The 14,207-nt window shown below is 31.2% G+C and overlaps 2 long non-coding RNA genes across 2 annotated transcripts; one reads left to right on the top strand and one right to left on the bottom strand.

Annotated features, from left to right (window-relative positions):
- Window positions 1-6,603: 6,603 nt before the first annotated feature.
- Window positions 6,604-8,790, bottom strand: LOC122593605. Its single transcript, XR_006322851.1, has 4 exons — window positions 8,521-8,790; window positions 7,638-8,165; window positions 7,330-7,562; window positions 6,604-7,242 (listed from the first exon to the last, which is right to left on the bottom strand). It is a non-coding gene; the product is annotated as an uncharacterized LOC122593605 (long non-coding RNA).
- Window positions 8,791-10,208: 1,418 nt separating this feature from the next.
- Window positions 10,209-14,002, top strand: LOC122594358. Its single transcript, XR_006322973.1, has 9 exons — window positions 10,209-10,337; window positions 10,814-10,888; window positions 10,989-11,233; window positions 11,988-12,130; window positions 12,244-12,317; window positions 12,425-12,526; window positions 12,844-12,889; window positions 12,991-13,084; window positions 13,722-14,002. It is a non-coding gene; the product is annotated as an uncharacterized LOC122594358 (long non-coding RNA).
- Window positions 14,003-14,207: the final 205 nt, after the last annotated feature.

The following is a 14,207-nucleotide window of genomic DNA, read 5'->3' as shown; positions in this document are numbered from 1 at the left end:
ACCAAAACTGTAATTTTTTGAAAGTTAGGGATGAAAGTTGCAAGTGACCGCCCACAATAGGGACGATTTCTGTAATTAACTCTGGGTATTATTAAGCCAATTTACGAGATTACCCATCACGTGCGAATCACGTGCCCTGATTTTAAACGGACGTTTATGGTCAGGACTAAAACTGTTGACGGAACAAAGTTTTTTGACTGAAACTGTAATTTTTGAAAGTTAGGGATGAAACCTGCAAGATGGGTACCACGACAGGGACGATTTCTGTAATTAACTCATATATATATATATATAGGGTGGCTATCAAATGAGAACCAAATTAAAATGAGAACACATGAAAACACTTAAAAACTACATTTTGATGCATTAAAAGTCCATAAAACTGACATAGTGCATAACTAATTATCATTATTTAAGTGTTTAACAACACATTGATCCGTCAAAATCGAAAAAATCACGTTTTTTGTTGGATGCATCATTTTGATGAATATGCATCCAAGGTGAATGCACAAAACAAAAAACGTAATTTTTTCAATTTTGACGGATCAATGTGTTGTCAAACACTTAAATAATGATAATTAGTTATGCACTATGTTAGTTTTATGGACTTTTAATGCATCAAAATGATGTTTTTAAGTGTTCTCACCGTTCTTATTTTAAAAGTGTTCTCACCAAAATTAAGTACACAACCACTTGTTAAAACACGCTAATCAATTTAACAAAAATTATAACTATTATTTTTAAAATTTAATTAATTATTTTATTATTTTTAGGGATCAGTTGTTAATGTAACTAACTATAATAAGAAAAAACTAAAGTTGTGTTTATTGTATGTAACGAGCGAAAGTACCCGCGCGTTGTAGCGGTGAGATGGTTGGATGATAGGTCATATAGTGTGATAGACAATAGGAGGTGATATGTCATAGAGTGTGATAACCAAATGCCTTAGCCGTACAGGCTCCGCCCTCGGATTTAAAAATTCGTTGAAAGTATATCGAATGACATCTCTAATGATAGAGCATGAAATATTAAGAACACATGTATAATTTTTATAATTTATCAATGTATGGTTTTTGAGATAAAAGATTTTGAATTAATTAGAGAAACAAAAAAAATTTATGGAGGAGAGAGAAAAATGAGTGGTTGAGATTAAAAGAGAGAGAAAAACGAGTGATTGAGATTTATTCTAAGGGTATTATGAATAAATGACAGGGTATTTTGGGGTTTTCAATTACTTAAAGTTGAAAAAATGAAGGGAACAAATGTTTTGTAATGTAGTAGAGATAAAGATAACATTCTGTATATTGTATATATCCGACTAATCAAAAATTTACAAGTGGTACCCTACATAGTTGCAACATATATACCCGAATACATACAATAACATGATTTGAAAATTATTACATACAATGTACACAACTTTACTTTATTCACACTATAGATATTCGTCCGTACTTAGTTACATTCACATAAACTAATCTCTTATTTTTAATATTTAAGGGTTCACTGTATAATCTTTTTTATACATAAATTAGATTTATGTCCGATCAAATATATAGATTATTTATAACATTTTCAAGAAATGATAAATTGTTAAATATGTAAATTTAAATATAAAAATTGTAGATAAAATCAAATTAAACAAATATAATTTTAAACTATTGAATGCACATATTGTATTTCATCATTTGTATTTTTTTTGTACAATATTTGTTTATATTTTTGATTTGACGTTATTATCACCTTAAGATACTTTTCGATTTAACACGAGATGTCGCAATGTACAATTGTTCGTACTTAAAAACTTGATGCTGTAACTACAAACCAACTTTCGATAAAAAAAAAAATTAGTTAATAACAATTGATTTATTAGTTTAAAAAGTTATATAATTATGTTTTTTTTTTGTAAAGTGAGTTTCGATTCAGACGTGTTGGAGACAATTTTAACTAGAGATTTTCTGGACCTCCAACCCCCTCTTCATGGAAAATTCTTTGAGATGAAAACTCCAAGACTCGAACCTGAGACATTGGGTAAACTCACCCTCGGGGCCCACATAAATTTATAAATTAAGTATTTAGTACTAAAATTTTTAATGCATTGAGCAGTATATCATGTGCCTTATTAATTAGTTGTATTTATATAAATTTGTTTTTTTAGAGGTTATATTATTATGTACCTATAATTTCATAAATTAGATATTCAGTGAGACTAAAATTTGTAATAATTCCCTGTTGAGACATTAGACATAATATTCCAATCTCTATGAAATGGTAGTGCAAAAGGAGACAGTATAGTCACAAGCATCAAAACTATTTCGAGTATTATTTTTGTTTGGGAGCTGATATCTTCACGGTTTTTTTTAGAGGATAATGACCTGTGGATGTAGTGAATTATGACAAAATGTCTATGTTATGTATTATGTTATGTAACGAACTTACCAAAACTGTCTAAGTGATGCATGTTACCGGGTAATTTACAGGTAGCCGGTTACCATCCAAAGGGATAATGACCTGTGAATTTAGTGAACTATGACAAAATGTCTATGTTATGTATTGATCTAATTGGGGGTCTATGTTATGTAATGAACTTACCAAAACTGTCTAAGTGATGAATGTTATTTATTGTTTCCAACTCCTCACGAGTATTTGAGAACTGGTATTTTCTCGTTTCCTTTTTGTTATTTATTAATATCCCGAAAAGAGAAATGATGAATTTTGAGGTCAAGGGGATTTGATCTTTTCAGTTTTAGGCTTGTAATGCGTTCTTCTAAGTTTGTTGTTTTGTTGCTTTAACTAAAATATAGCAATGAGTTATTCTTTCCCATTTCAATTATAAGTTATGCTTCAAGAAGCCATGTAAGAATACGTCCCCTAATCTCTCATTGTTTGTTTGTATGGGTTGTATATATGTACCCTTAGATTTGTGTGTCAATGTGTATATGTTTGAGAATATATGTAGTGATTGGTTTCAGGTTCTTAACCTTATAAGAGATCGTAATCTTCAAATGCGATTTTAATTTTTGAGATCTATGATTTTTTGGTATATGATTGTGTTAGGGTTGATCGGAAAAATGGGGAGGTAGGTGGCGGCCAAAAGATATGAAGGTGTTTACAGTTTTTTTATATAATTACAGAACTTATATACATATATGTTTCCATAACTTATATTTATTTATATATATGTTAAATAAATTAATTAATTATTAAGATTAAAAAATAAAGGGAAAAAAATTGATGACAGTTTTGGTAAGTTCGTTACATAACATAGACCCCCGATTAGATCAATATATAACATAGATATTTTGTCATAGTTCACTACATCCACATGTCATTGTCCCCTAAAAAAATGGATGGTAACCCGCTACCTGTAGATTACCCGGTAACATGCATCACTTAGACAATTTGGTAAGTTCGTTACATAACATAGACCCCCGATTAGATCAATACGTAACATAGACATTTTGTCATTGTTCACTACATCCACAACTCATTATCCCTTTTTTTTATTGATACAAGGAAATCTAATATATTTAGACCATTATACCCTTAAACGTTGTTTATAAAATTTATCTTTGTGCCTTCAATTTTCTCCCTTTCTCTGGCAACTATGTTTTATCTCTTTATCAATTTTAGCGTGAGTAGCATGACTCTCGATAATCACTTAAATTTTTATTTTATCTTGATGCTCTCTTGACATTATATTGATTTACAAAAATAGTTATTATCTTGATTAATATTTTATACAAATACTTGAATTTTGTTTAATCATTTATATCATTTTAGTTAGAAAAAGAAAAAGTTAACAACTGTTTATAAATTCAGTCATCACATACCATATAATCTTGATTATATTTCTAAAAGATTTAATAGTGAAAATCAAAAACTTTTAGTTTTATTTATATATAAATGAAAATAAATATACATATACATATAATAGATACAATAAGAAGAGAACCTATTTATTCAAATTAGGGAAGAGCATGGAGGTTAGCGACGGTTGGTTGTTGTATTGATAAACCAAAAGAACATCATCTAAATGTTGAACTCGCAAACCAAATAAATGTTTTGGAGTTATTTGATTATTAAGTATGCAAAAGAAGTAGGAAATGGATCGACAAATTAAAAAAGAAAAAATGAAGCGGTGTCCGGTTTGTAAAGACAGGGATCTCGATCTTGTATTGGGGTCAAACCATCAAACTCAATGGGGTAAATTAGATAAAATAATTAAGGGCAGAATGATCCATACAAATTGTATTTCCTTGGATGCATCAAAAGTAACCGTATAAATATTACCACCCTTTTTCTTTTGATTTGCGGTATGCAATGGTTCCCGTGATATAAACAATGGTTATGTAGATTATAAATAAATTAATTCAAGACTTAATACAATAGATAAATAAATGGTAGAACACAATATAATTTTTAATTGTATATTATTTTCAACAATAGTGATCTGTACTTGGTAAAGTATTCTTCAAAGATTGAAACACTTAGGGCTCGTTTGGTTGGGGGAAATTAAGAGAAATGAAATGACGCAGAGAAATTAAATTGGCTGAGAAATTCAACAAAATCCTATGTTGGGTAAGGTCAGAGAAATTGAATAAGAAATCAATTCCTGCGTTTGGTAAGAATTCCAAAGAAATAAAAATACATTTTATTGTAAATTGTTACATTAATGAAAAATCCAAACATCCTGGATGTAAAATTCTTTTGGTATAAATTTAAGAACGAATTGTATTTTTAGTCCCTGTGTTATCACACATTTTGTAAGTTTGATACAAATATGTGTAAAGTCGTGAAATGCATTCCTGTCATATTATACGTGTTGCAATTTTGGTCCAACAGTAACGTTCCGTCTATTTTTACCGTTAAATTCATCATGTTCCCCTCACGTGAGGGATAATACTGTCTTTTCATTATAAACAAAGACTATTTCGCAACTAATCAAAATGCATATCTCATCATCCTCATCCTCATCAAACACACACAGATTCAAATTGTTTACAAGAACATGTACAGAGACCAAATACTTGCAGTAACTTGAATTTAACCCATTCCTCCCATTTAGGCTTTTTTCTAGATCTATTACTATACCATAATAAAGTGATGGAGATATATATTTGACTTATATATATCCATCAAAATCTTCTCTGGTGCTTTGAATGCTTCGTGATAATCAACACAAAAGTTAACACAAAACAATAAATTCCATAATTACTTATATATAAATCAAATTATAAACATCATTAAATCATCTCAAAAATCATATGCTTCTTTGGCAATTTGATGTAAAAATCTTCTCCAACTACATATCTACTCAAAAATCATATGCTTCTTCTTGTGCGGTTGGTGTTGAAAATTGTAGTAACGGTGAGATATATATATATATATATTATAATATTGTATATCAGATTTTCTAGTTATCCGTGAAGGGTCCGTCGGATTTTGATGGTGGTGGGGATGCGATGGCCGGATCTGGATGGTGGCATTGATGGTTCCAACCGTTATTGTATCGCTACTATCCATATTCATCACGATAGTGGCTCACTCGTTTTTTGCGGCGGCTGCAAAGGAGGAAAACCCTCCTCCATTGAATCCGATTTTGATAATGATGATCTAAGATTGTATTTGGATTGAACATATGATCGATTGACATCAATATCTTGCGTGAAGGATTCATCTTGAAGCTTTAATTGTCGAAAAACATCATTGTATTACTCACCTTCAAAACTGTCGACTTCAATATCTATCTTTTTTGATTTTTTTTTCCAGAATTTTTTCGAGGTTTTGGCATGGTAAGTTACATGGATTCAAGAAATACCCTTTTCAATATATACAAAATCCTAATAAGTGGATATAGAAAAACCTTCAATTCGAGTTACTGTAAGTATGTTGTCTCTGTATATGTTCTGTACATGTTCTTGTAAACAATTTTATTTTAGTAGTAGCTAATAAATTTTTATAAGGGGAAAACTTAGGTAAAGCATGCAGTACTTATCTTAGGTAAAGCAGGGGGTGATTATGTAAAATTCAGGGGAAGTTTATGTAAAATTCAGGGGGTTATGTATGTTTATTAAATTCAAAGGTTTAATATGTAACTTTTTAATGTGGCAGTACCTAAGCTTAGGTAAAGTCTGCAGTACAGATTATTTTTCCATTTTTATTTTAGGGTAATTTGAATCTGTGTGTGTTTGATGATGATGAGGTATGTATTTTGATTAGTTGCAGAAATAGTCCTTGTTTATAATGAAAAGACAGTATTACCCCTCACGTGAGGGGCACATGATGTATTTAACGGTAAAAATAGACGGAACGTTATTGTTGGACGAAATTGCAACATGTATGATATGACAGGGATGTGTTTCGCGACTTTGCACATGTTTGTATCAAACTTGTAAAATGTGTGATAACACAGGGACAAAAATGCAATTCGTTCTAAATTTAAATTGATCATCAAATCAAGAAAATAATTTTTTTTAAACAAGATAATAAAAAATAACAATGTCATAGCTTTATAGTACGTAAATATTAGCTGCATATTCTTAAAAACTAAATATACAATACAAACGAAAATTTTGATGATATAAAATAAACAAAACAAGATTACAAAACAAAGACCATATATTGAGTACAAAGTTTAAAATACAGAACTTCTGCAACTTAGAGTATCCATCATTCTACAAAAGCAATCAATGGAGATGATAACCTGCATCTACTACATGTGTAATTTGTAATATAGTTTTCAAAAAGTGAAATTCACAGCTAGAACATGTATAACCTAATAAGAATGTCATCGATTACGACGTCTTGTATTCCACTCATTAAACATGTCATTAGCAAGACTATCTCTATGATCACTCCATACTTGAGATATCTCGACCCTGCTAATAAGATCATCATCTTCATTTCCATTTACCTAGTAATTTATTGGAACTAAATTCTCACAAGGGTCTTTGCTCATTTCCGTACGTATGAAATTATGCATCAAACAACAAGCAATGATGATGTGCGACATCGACTCGATTGGATGATAACAAATATCATTCAAGATTTTCCATCTATTTTTAATCATACCAAAAGCTCTTTCGATAACATTCCTTGCTGATGAGTGCCTTTTATTATATAGCTCCTTAGCCGTGGTAGGCGGATTCGACCAATCATTAATATGGTACCATTGACCACGATAAGGAGTAAGAAAACCGTCTCCATTCGTGTAACCGGCATCACAAAAATAGTATGATCCTATTAACACCAAGTATGCAACAATAAGTCATTAATTGGGTAAAAATAAATATGTACAAGTAGTTACATGTATGATATGTAAGATACCACGGGGTACTCGAAGAGCTTGTGCCTTGTGGCCTGCTAATAGCATCTCGAAGCACTCGGATGTCTGCTGCAGAACCCTCCCATCAAGCCAACACATAAGTAAACATGAGGTCTTTTGTACATACACCAAGAATATTGGTACAAATCTCCCCTTTTCTTGTTCGATAAGGTTTTTTATTAATAGCAGGGACCCTAATTTTTATGTATGTCCCATCTAGCGCCCCAAGGCAACCCTGCAATAACCATATATAACGTTTACAAAAATATCATATTTAATGCTATTCTCATAAATGATGCACTTGACTAACCTTAAACCATTTCCACCTCTCGTCGGTCTCATTATTTGGAACTGGTGTCTTGTAGAACTCTTTGTGTAATCGACAAACTGCATCTAATACTAACTTGAAATAACGGCTTATAGTTTCACCAGATCTTTGGAATCTATTGAGTATTATTAGGTTCTTTTCATTATGAGCAAGTGTATGTAAGAACATTGCAACTTGCTCATCAACTAACATGTGTTTACTACTGCGTAATCCTCCTTTTTGCTCAAGCAAGTTACAAAGTTTTGAAAATGCAAGTCTAGACATTCTAATAGTATCCACACTCGTCATATCACTTTGATACACGACGGTTCACATATTTTTACGTCTACTTTCAAAATTCAATAAATATCTCCTACTAAGAGTTCTAGGCTCGATCATATGTTTTATTATCAAACAACCTAACATAAACCAACGAGCCATATTTGATAGTATGTTAAAAGTTTCCATAGAAGCCATTGTGACTACAACCATTTTTCGTTTTCGTTGTTGAGCCAACGGTGATCTTGCCATCTACAAGTTAATATATGAATGCTATTGTAAGTCATAAATATGTTAGTACTACTTGTAACAATCATTTTTCTTTACACACTACATAAAAGAAGCAATAAATTCACATTTAGAAACTAAATTTTTTGATTCATGACCTATAACTATATACACAACTTTCTGTTACCCTATAATAAAATTTTGATTCATGACCAAAAGAAACTGAAAATTGGTATCTATGATCCATATTACGAAACTGATTGAATAGGATACAAGTTTTCAACAATCTTTTCACAAGATATCCATTTATTTTTAAAAATTAATGAGATACTATTTAATCTTTTTTTTTTTAATTAATAATATCAAGAATAAAAAGTACCTTGAATGGCCAAAAGCTCCAAATTAATTGCTCACAGATGCGACATGGGTTTAGGATTGAAGGAGTATACGATCAAAAGTGATAGAAGACGTCCAATCATGGTGGAAGATGATCGGTTTTGGTGGGAGGACATCGGAGTGAAAGATCTTCAAATCACCACGACCTAGGGTTTGGAAGAAAGTTTATCTTCAATTTGTGATAAAATGTGCTTCACACGTGACTTTGCTTTTATACCCCTTTTTTGTTGAGCCTTCTCATTTCCTAGCAAAAAAAAAAAAAACACACGGAGAAATAGGCAGCACAAAATTCATTTCCATACAAAATGGAGTGAAATGGGATTACATATAAAAGTATTTCTCGAGAGTTTAATTTCTCCGCTTTCTTATTTCTTTGGCAAACCAAACTGAGGAAATCAAATCATTTCCATTTCTCATATATCATTTTCCTTAATCAAACATGCCCTTAAAGTTATGAAAGCATTATTTTTTACTAAGATCTCCAAAATGTAAAAGTCTATTTTGGCCAATAAATGATTTGGTATTTATAGGCCACGAAATCCATCAGTGGATTTAAGGTCATACAAATGTAGTTGGATGCACTTAAGGAATTATAAAGTGATTCTATAAATGCATTATTTAAAGTATAAGGATAAAGTCACATTGATGTGACTTGTACTAATTTAAACCAACCACTTTTACACACATGTGTACTTTTATAATGGACAAATGGTTTGTCTGGATAAAAGGATGTAAAGCTAAAAAGTCATTCATCGTAATCAGTGTTGAGATTTGTAAGTTTTGTAACATTGACAAATTCTCCAATCTTCGATTAGGTAAGAGTGCTACCGGTCCCCGCCATTTAGTCAGTCTTTTTTTTTCAGACTTCAGTGAGAATGTCTTTAGTAAGATAGATCTTGATTGGAGTGGAGCCCAGTGAACTGACATCTAGAGTCATTTAGATTTTCTATACTAGTAAGGCGTTCACTAGTTTTCATTTAAAACTGGACAAATCTTCATGAGGCTCCAGGTGACTAGACCAGTCCAGTGAATTATGGATCAAGTCCATTGAAACCTAGACTAACATCAACCTCTTATAATAATACCCGAAGACATATAACATCAACTTAGACTAACATCAACCTCTTATAACATCAACCTCTTATAATACAAAAAATGTTTTAATGACCTTTTCTTAAAATGTCATAATACACATCCTATTATCTATTATCAAATCTTTCTATACTACTAAAGAAGGAAATTTAGTGACATAAGATTTGCTTAGTTGTCAAGCTGGTAAGCTAATCCGTTCATATTTATGACATGAGTGAGATGAAATTAGTGTGTATTTGGTGGTGTTTTGAGTGTGTGAAACTGACATATATACATGAAAAAAGAAGCGGGCCTTTTGATTTTTGAAGGTGGAAAGAGAAAGAGAAAGAGTGGAGGGAGAATGAAAAGAAAAAAATAAAAAAAGTTTACATTATACTTATGAGATCTAAAATGCAGTCTTATTCTCTACTTTTTCTCATCTCCTTTTTATTTGTTTCTCTTTTTTAATCTGATTATGACTTTTAAAGGTTACAAAGATATGTGAGGAATTGACATATCCATACATTTGTATATCTATAAGTATACATACATCTAATATCGATTTGTTTAATCAGACTTAAATCTGGTTGGTCGATCTGGTTTTAGCATAGATTTTCATGTGGGTATTATTTATTTTTAAGTTTTATTTTGATTTGGATATATCTTCATGTGGCATTTTGGATGCTTCATATACTGTTGTAGATTCAAGATGCTGCAAAGAAATTTGAGGTATTTTAATTTCGAAATTAATTTCTTTATTGTTGTTTAGAGGTATGTTGTTTGTTTTTTTTTCCAGATTCTGAGTTTAACTTTGCTACTATTGGATTTAATTGAGTGTTTATAAAAAAAAGTAATAATGAGAGCAATCTTTTTGAGGTCAAGAATTGATGACTTCCTTGAAATTCTTGTGTTTTTATAATTGAGTTTTGATATATTTTTTTTATTTCAAGTAGTAGTAAAAAGATGATTAAAGTTAGATAAACTGTATGTGTATGTATCTTTTAACTCAAAATATTTTTAGATTAATGCCTCTGTTTATTAAGCTTTGATACATTGTGTATTTAGAGATGTGGCAAAATGGGTGGGTTGGGTAATGGGTCTAATTTGGTTGATTTTTATGGGTTGATTTTTGAGCTCATATATTACATTTGGTATAATAAATATGAATAAGGGTTTGTTAAAGCTGATATTTGGTGTCTTTTTAGGGTGATCAAGCTGAAAGTTAAAGCTGCAGTTTGAGCCAAAACAATGGGGATTTGATTAAAGAAGGAAATGCATTAGTTAAGTTCTTAAAAGATTCGTTATGTGATTTTAATAAGACCTGAGGCAGAAAAAGAGGTCAGTTGTTAACTTACGCACATATTTTTTCTGAAGTTGCAGTTTTAGAAGAATTATAGCATTGGAAAAAGAGTTGTGATGAAGAACCGATGGTGGTGATAAGAAGAATGGTCAAGTTCCACACAACTTCGGAATACAAATGACACAAATCAAACTGAAATTGGGAAAATGAATTCGGTACAGAAAACAGGAGTCCAGCTCAACTTCGACAAGTTATTGCTAATTCTGAAGCAGAGCTAGCAGCCATATATTCTTTTATGGGAGAACAACTCGTGCACATTAGACAGGTAATGATATATCTAAAGCAATATCCATCAGGAATATGTGATAAATTCATTTGGATCTCTTAAATAGTAATGCTCAATGAGTAAAGTTGACGAGATGCTTAGGTTTGGCTAAATGGTCGAAACAAGGGTTTTTTTGTACATGTTGAAACAAGTCATGTTGGTTGAATCCTCAAAAATAGTGAATGTGTTCATTATGCTTACAAAAACATGATATTATTAATAGTTTATAATCCAAATACCTTAATAATATGTCTTCATGGGTATCTAAGGTATTCCTTTATCTTTTCATTTAGTTATTACTGCCACTGATGCATCATATGTCTTCATGTCATTATGAATTGTTTATTTGGAATACAAGGTGTGGAACTCTGTCAAAAAGCACAATAGGGTGACTATATATCTAACATTCATGGCAACTATTCTCATAATGTATGAATGTCAATATAGATTGAACATTTGAATTTCATACATATTTGCTCAACCCATAAAGGAGTGAAATATAGTTGGTAAACGATAAGTCTTGACACAAATTCATGGCTCGTGTTCTGTTTTAAATGTGAGAAAAGGGGGCACACGAATTCTTAATGTCTTAGACCTCCCGTATCAGTTTATTATAAAAAGCTAAGATATTAGCAAAAACTGTAGTTTCTTAAAAATAATTTATAATGTTGGGGCATGAAGGTTTTCACACCAACCTAATGTCTATGTAACAGTTAATCTTATAGGCCGGCATGTGTATATATCTATGGTGTAGGTTTAACACCAGTAGAGAAGCTCCTCGACTTGTATCATGGTAGATGGGAACAAAATGTGGTTAATGTATTTGAGAAGCTACTCTACTAAAATGCCTGACTTCTTGGCCATATTTGTGTATGTATCTCTTCTCGATATCTATAGGTAGGCTTTATTTCCCCTTTACACTACGAATTGTGCACATTATTTATGTAGGAATAAGGTGTATGTCATATATGCATGAAACATAATTGGTGGTGTGTTGACATATTGTACAGAGAAATTATTTGAACATTTATCAATAGAAATATGGGGTGGATCACTTATCCCAAGCTACACTGATGGACAACAGGTTTGTGTTGGCCTCATAACCCGGTGTTAAGCTTTAAGTCATTTTGAAATTTTTAGCTTAAGCTATTTTTTTGTTGAATATTGTTGTGCTAAATTCAACTATTTAAGGCTGCTAGATCATCCGAATCTCGTGAAGTGGATTGTTTAGAAGATGATCACAAGATGATAGTGTATGAGAGGGTAACCTTCATATTTATGTCGTTTATGAAGGTAAGAAACATTGATTTCTACTCATGTTTAGTAGCTAAATGATATATGATGGGTGAATGTGATAGTATTTTGTTTATTGATCAAGATAGTACTTTGTTTCTTATTTTTGAAACTACTGCTTTTTTAGACTATTCTTTGTAATCGTGTGTGGTGGCCGATATCTCAGTTTAGTAAAATAGGCTTACAAACTTACATGAGGCCAATTTAGAATCATAAAATACTTATTGGTGATGATGTTTAGGTGAGGGCAGTCCTCACCTGCATCCCTTATGGCAGATTGCTGAATAGTTTGGTGTTGTATTGTACTAATCAAATAGATTAACAAGTCACTGGTGCGGTTGCCAATTCTCTGGCACTAATAAGGTATCATGTCTTTTAGCATACACTCACTTGATATTATGCAATTTCATTAATGTGACATACTAATCTTATGCCAAATGTTGATTTCTTTGCATTTGTATCAGGTGAATTGGTCCCTTGCTACTGGTAGACCTGTGGTGCATCATGGTAGCTTAAATTTTGCTTGCCACACACTAATGTAAAAGAAGCTACAAAGAGGTACACATAAAGACATGAAAGCATACTAATGAATAACTTTGAAATTACATAATTGTTTATAAGGCTCTAATCTCTTTATTGGTGTGCAACCCTTAATCTAGATAGTGTATGCCCTCGAGGCCTCGGATCAAGTTTCAGTTTCAACTTACCTATTTTGGAAGTTTTATCGTGACTTGCACATTTTGCTATTTATTAGTTTTTAAATTAGGCTTTTTCATAAAATGGTGGGTTAGTATAGATCTTACATCTCATAGTTTTAGTCAATTATTCTGAATACATATCAAAGTGTTTGTAGGCAGAGTACAGAGTAGATGCTTGTGTGAAGAGATTTGACATTTACTATTGAATTTGTTGCATAGATATTATTATGAGTTTTAGCTGTCATCATATATGCGTGCATTACAATATATATCTAACCATGTATATGTATTGGGTTAATTATTAAACAAGTTGTTTTGCTATAAAACTGTTTTGGTCTTCTCCTTAGTAGTAAGTGATTTTGTTTTGGTCTTTTCCTTAGTAGTGAGTGATTTTATGATTTAGTATGCTCTTTTCTTCCTACTCTTAATTGGTTGTTATTAAGATATAAGTTTTCATCTTTATTTTATTTCACATATTGGAACTGTTCCTGATGAAGAGTTGTTTGAGCTACTGGCCATGACTTTGTCGTCTGACATTTCAAATAGAGTTAAATGGACCAGGAGCTTTTGAGATCGTATGCAACTAATTTCATGTTTTGTATCCATAGAGATATGGGTTGTGTTCAATTTGTATCTTTGAGATTATAAAGACTAATTGTATAAGTGTAGTGCTCTGAAAGTGATTGTCCGAGTAAGCTTTATTGTAAAATCACATCTTGATGATTAAGCCTTGTGAATTTAGTTTGATATTATAGCTTAAGTTTGCCAGCAATTTTAATTTCTCCCGAAATGTACAATTAGTGCTTTGTTCCCATTTAAGGCAATTTGATATTTATTTTTGTTTGATGACAATATAATTTTGAAATTTTGCATATTGACAATGTTATTATATAAACTTTTTTCTTATATTCTCTATATATAAATATTTATATATAGAAATTTCAAAAACCACACAAATAGTATAAGTTACAATTTACCTACTG

This window comes from Erigeron canadensis, chromosome 3 (genome assembly GCF_010389155.1).
Source record: "Erigeron canadensis isolate Cc75 chromosome 3, C_canadensis_v1, whole genome shotgun sequence".
NCBI lineage: Eukaryota > Viridiplantae > Streptophyta > Magnoliopsida > Asterales > Asteraceae > Erigeron > Erigeron canadensis.
This window is presented reverse-complemented; position numbering and strand designations above follow the sequence as displayed.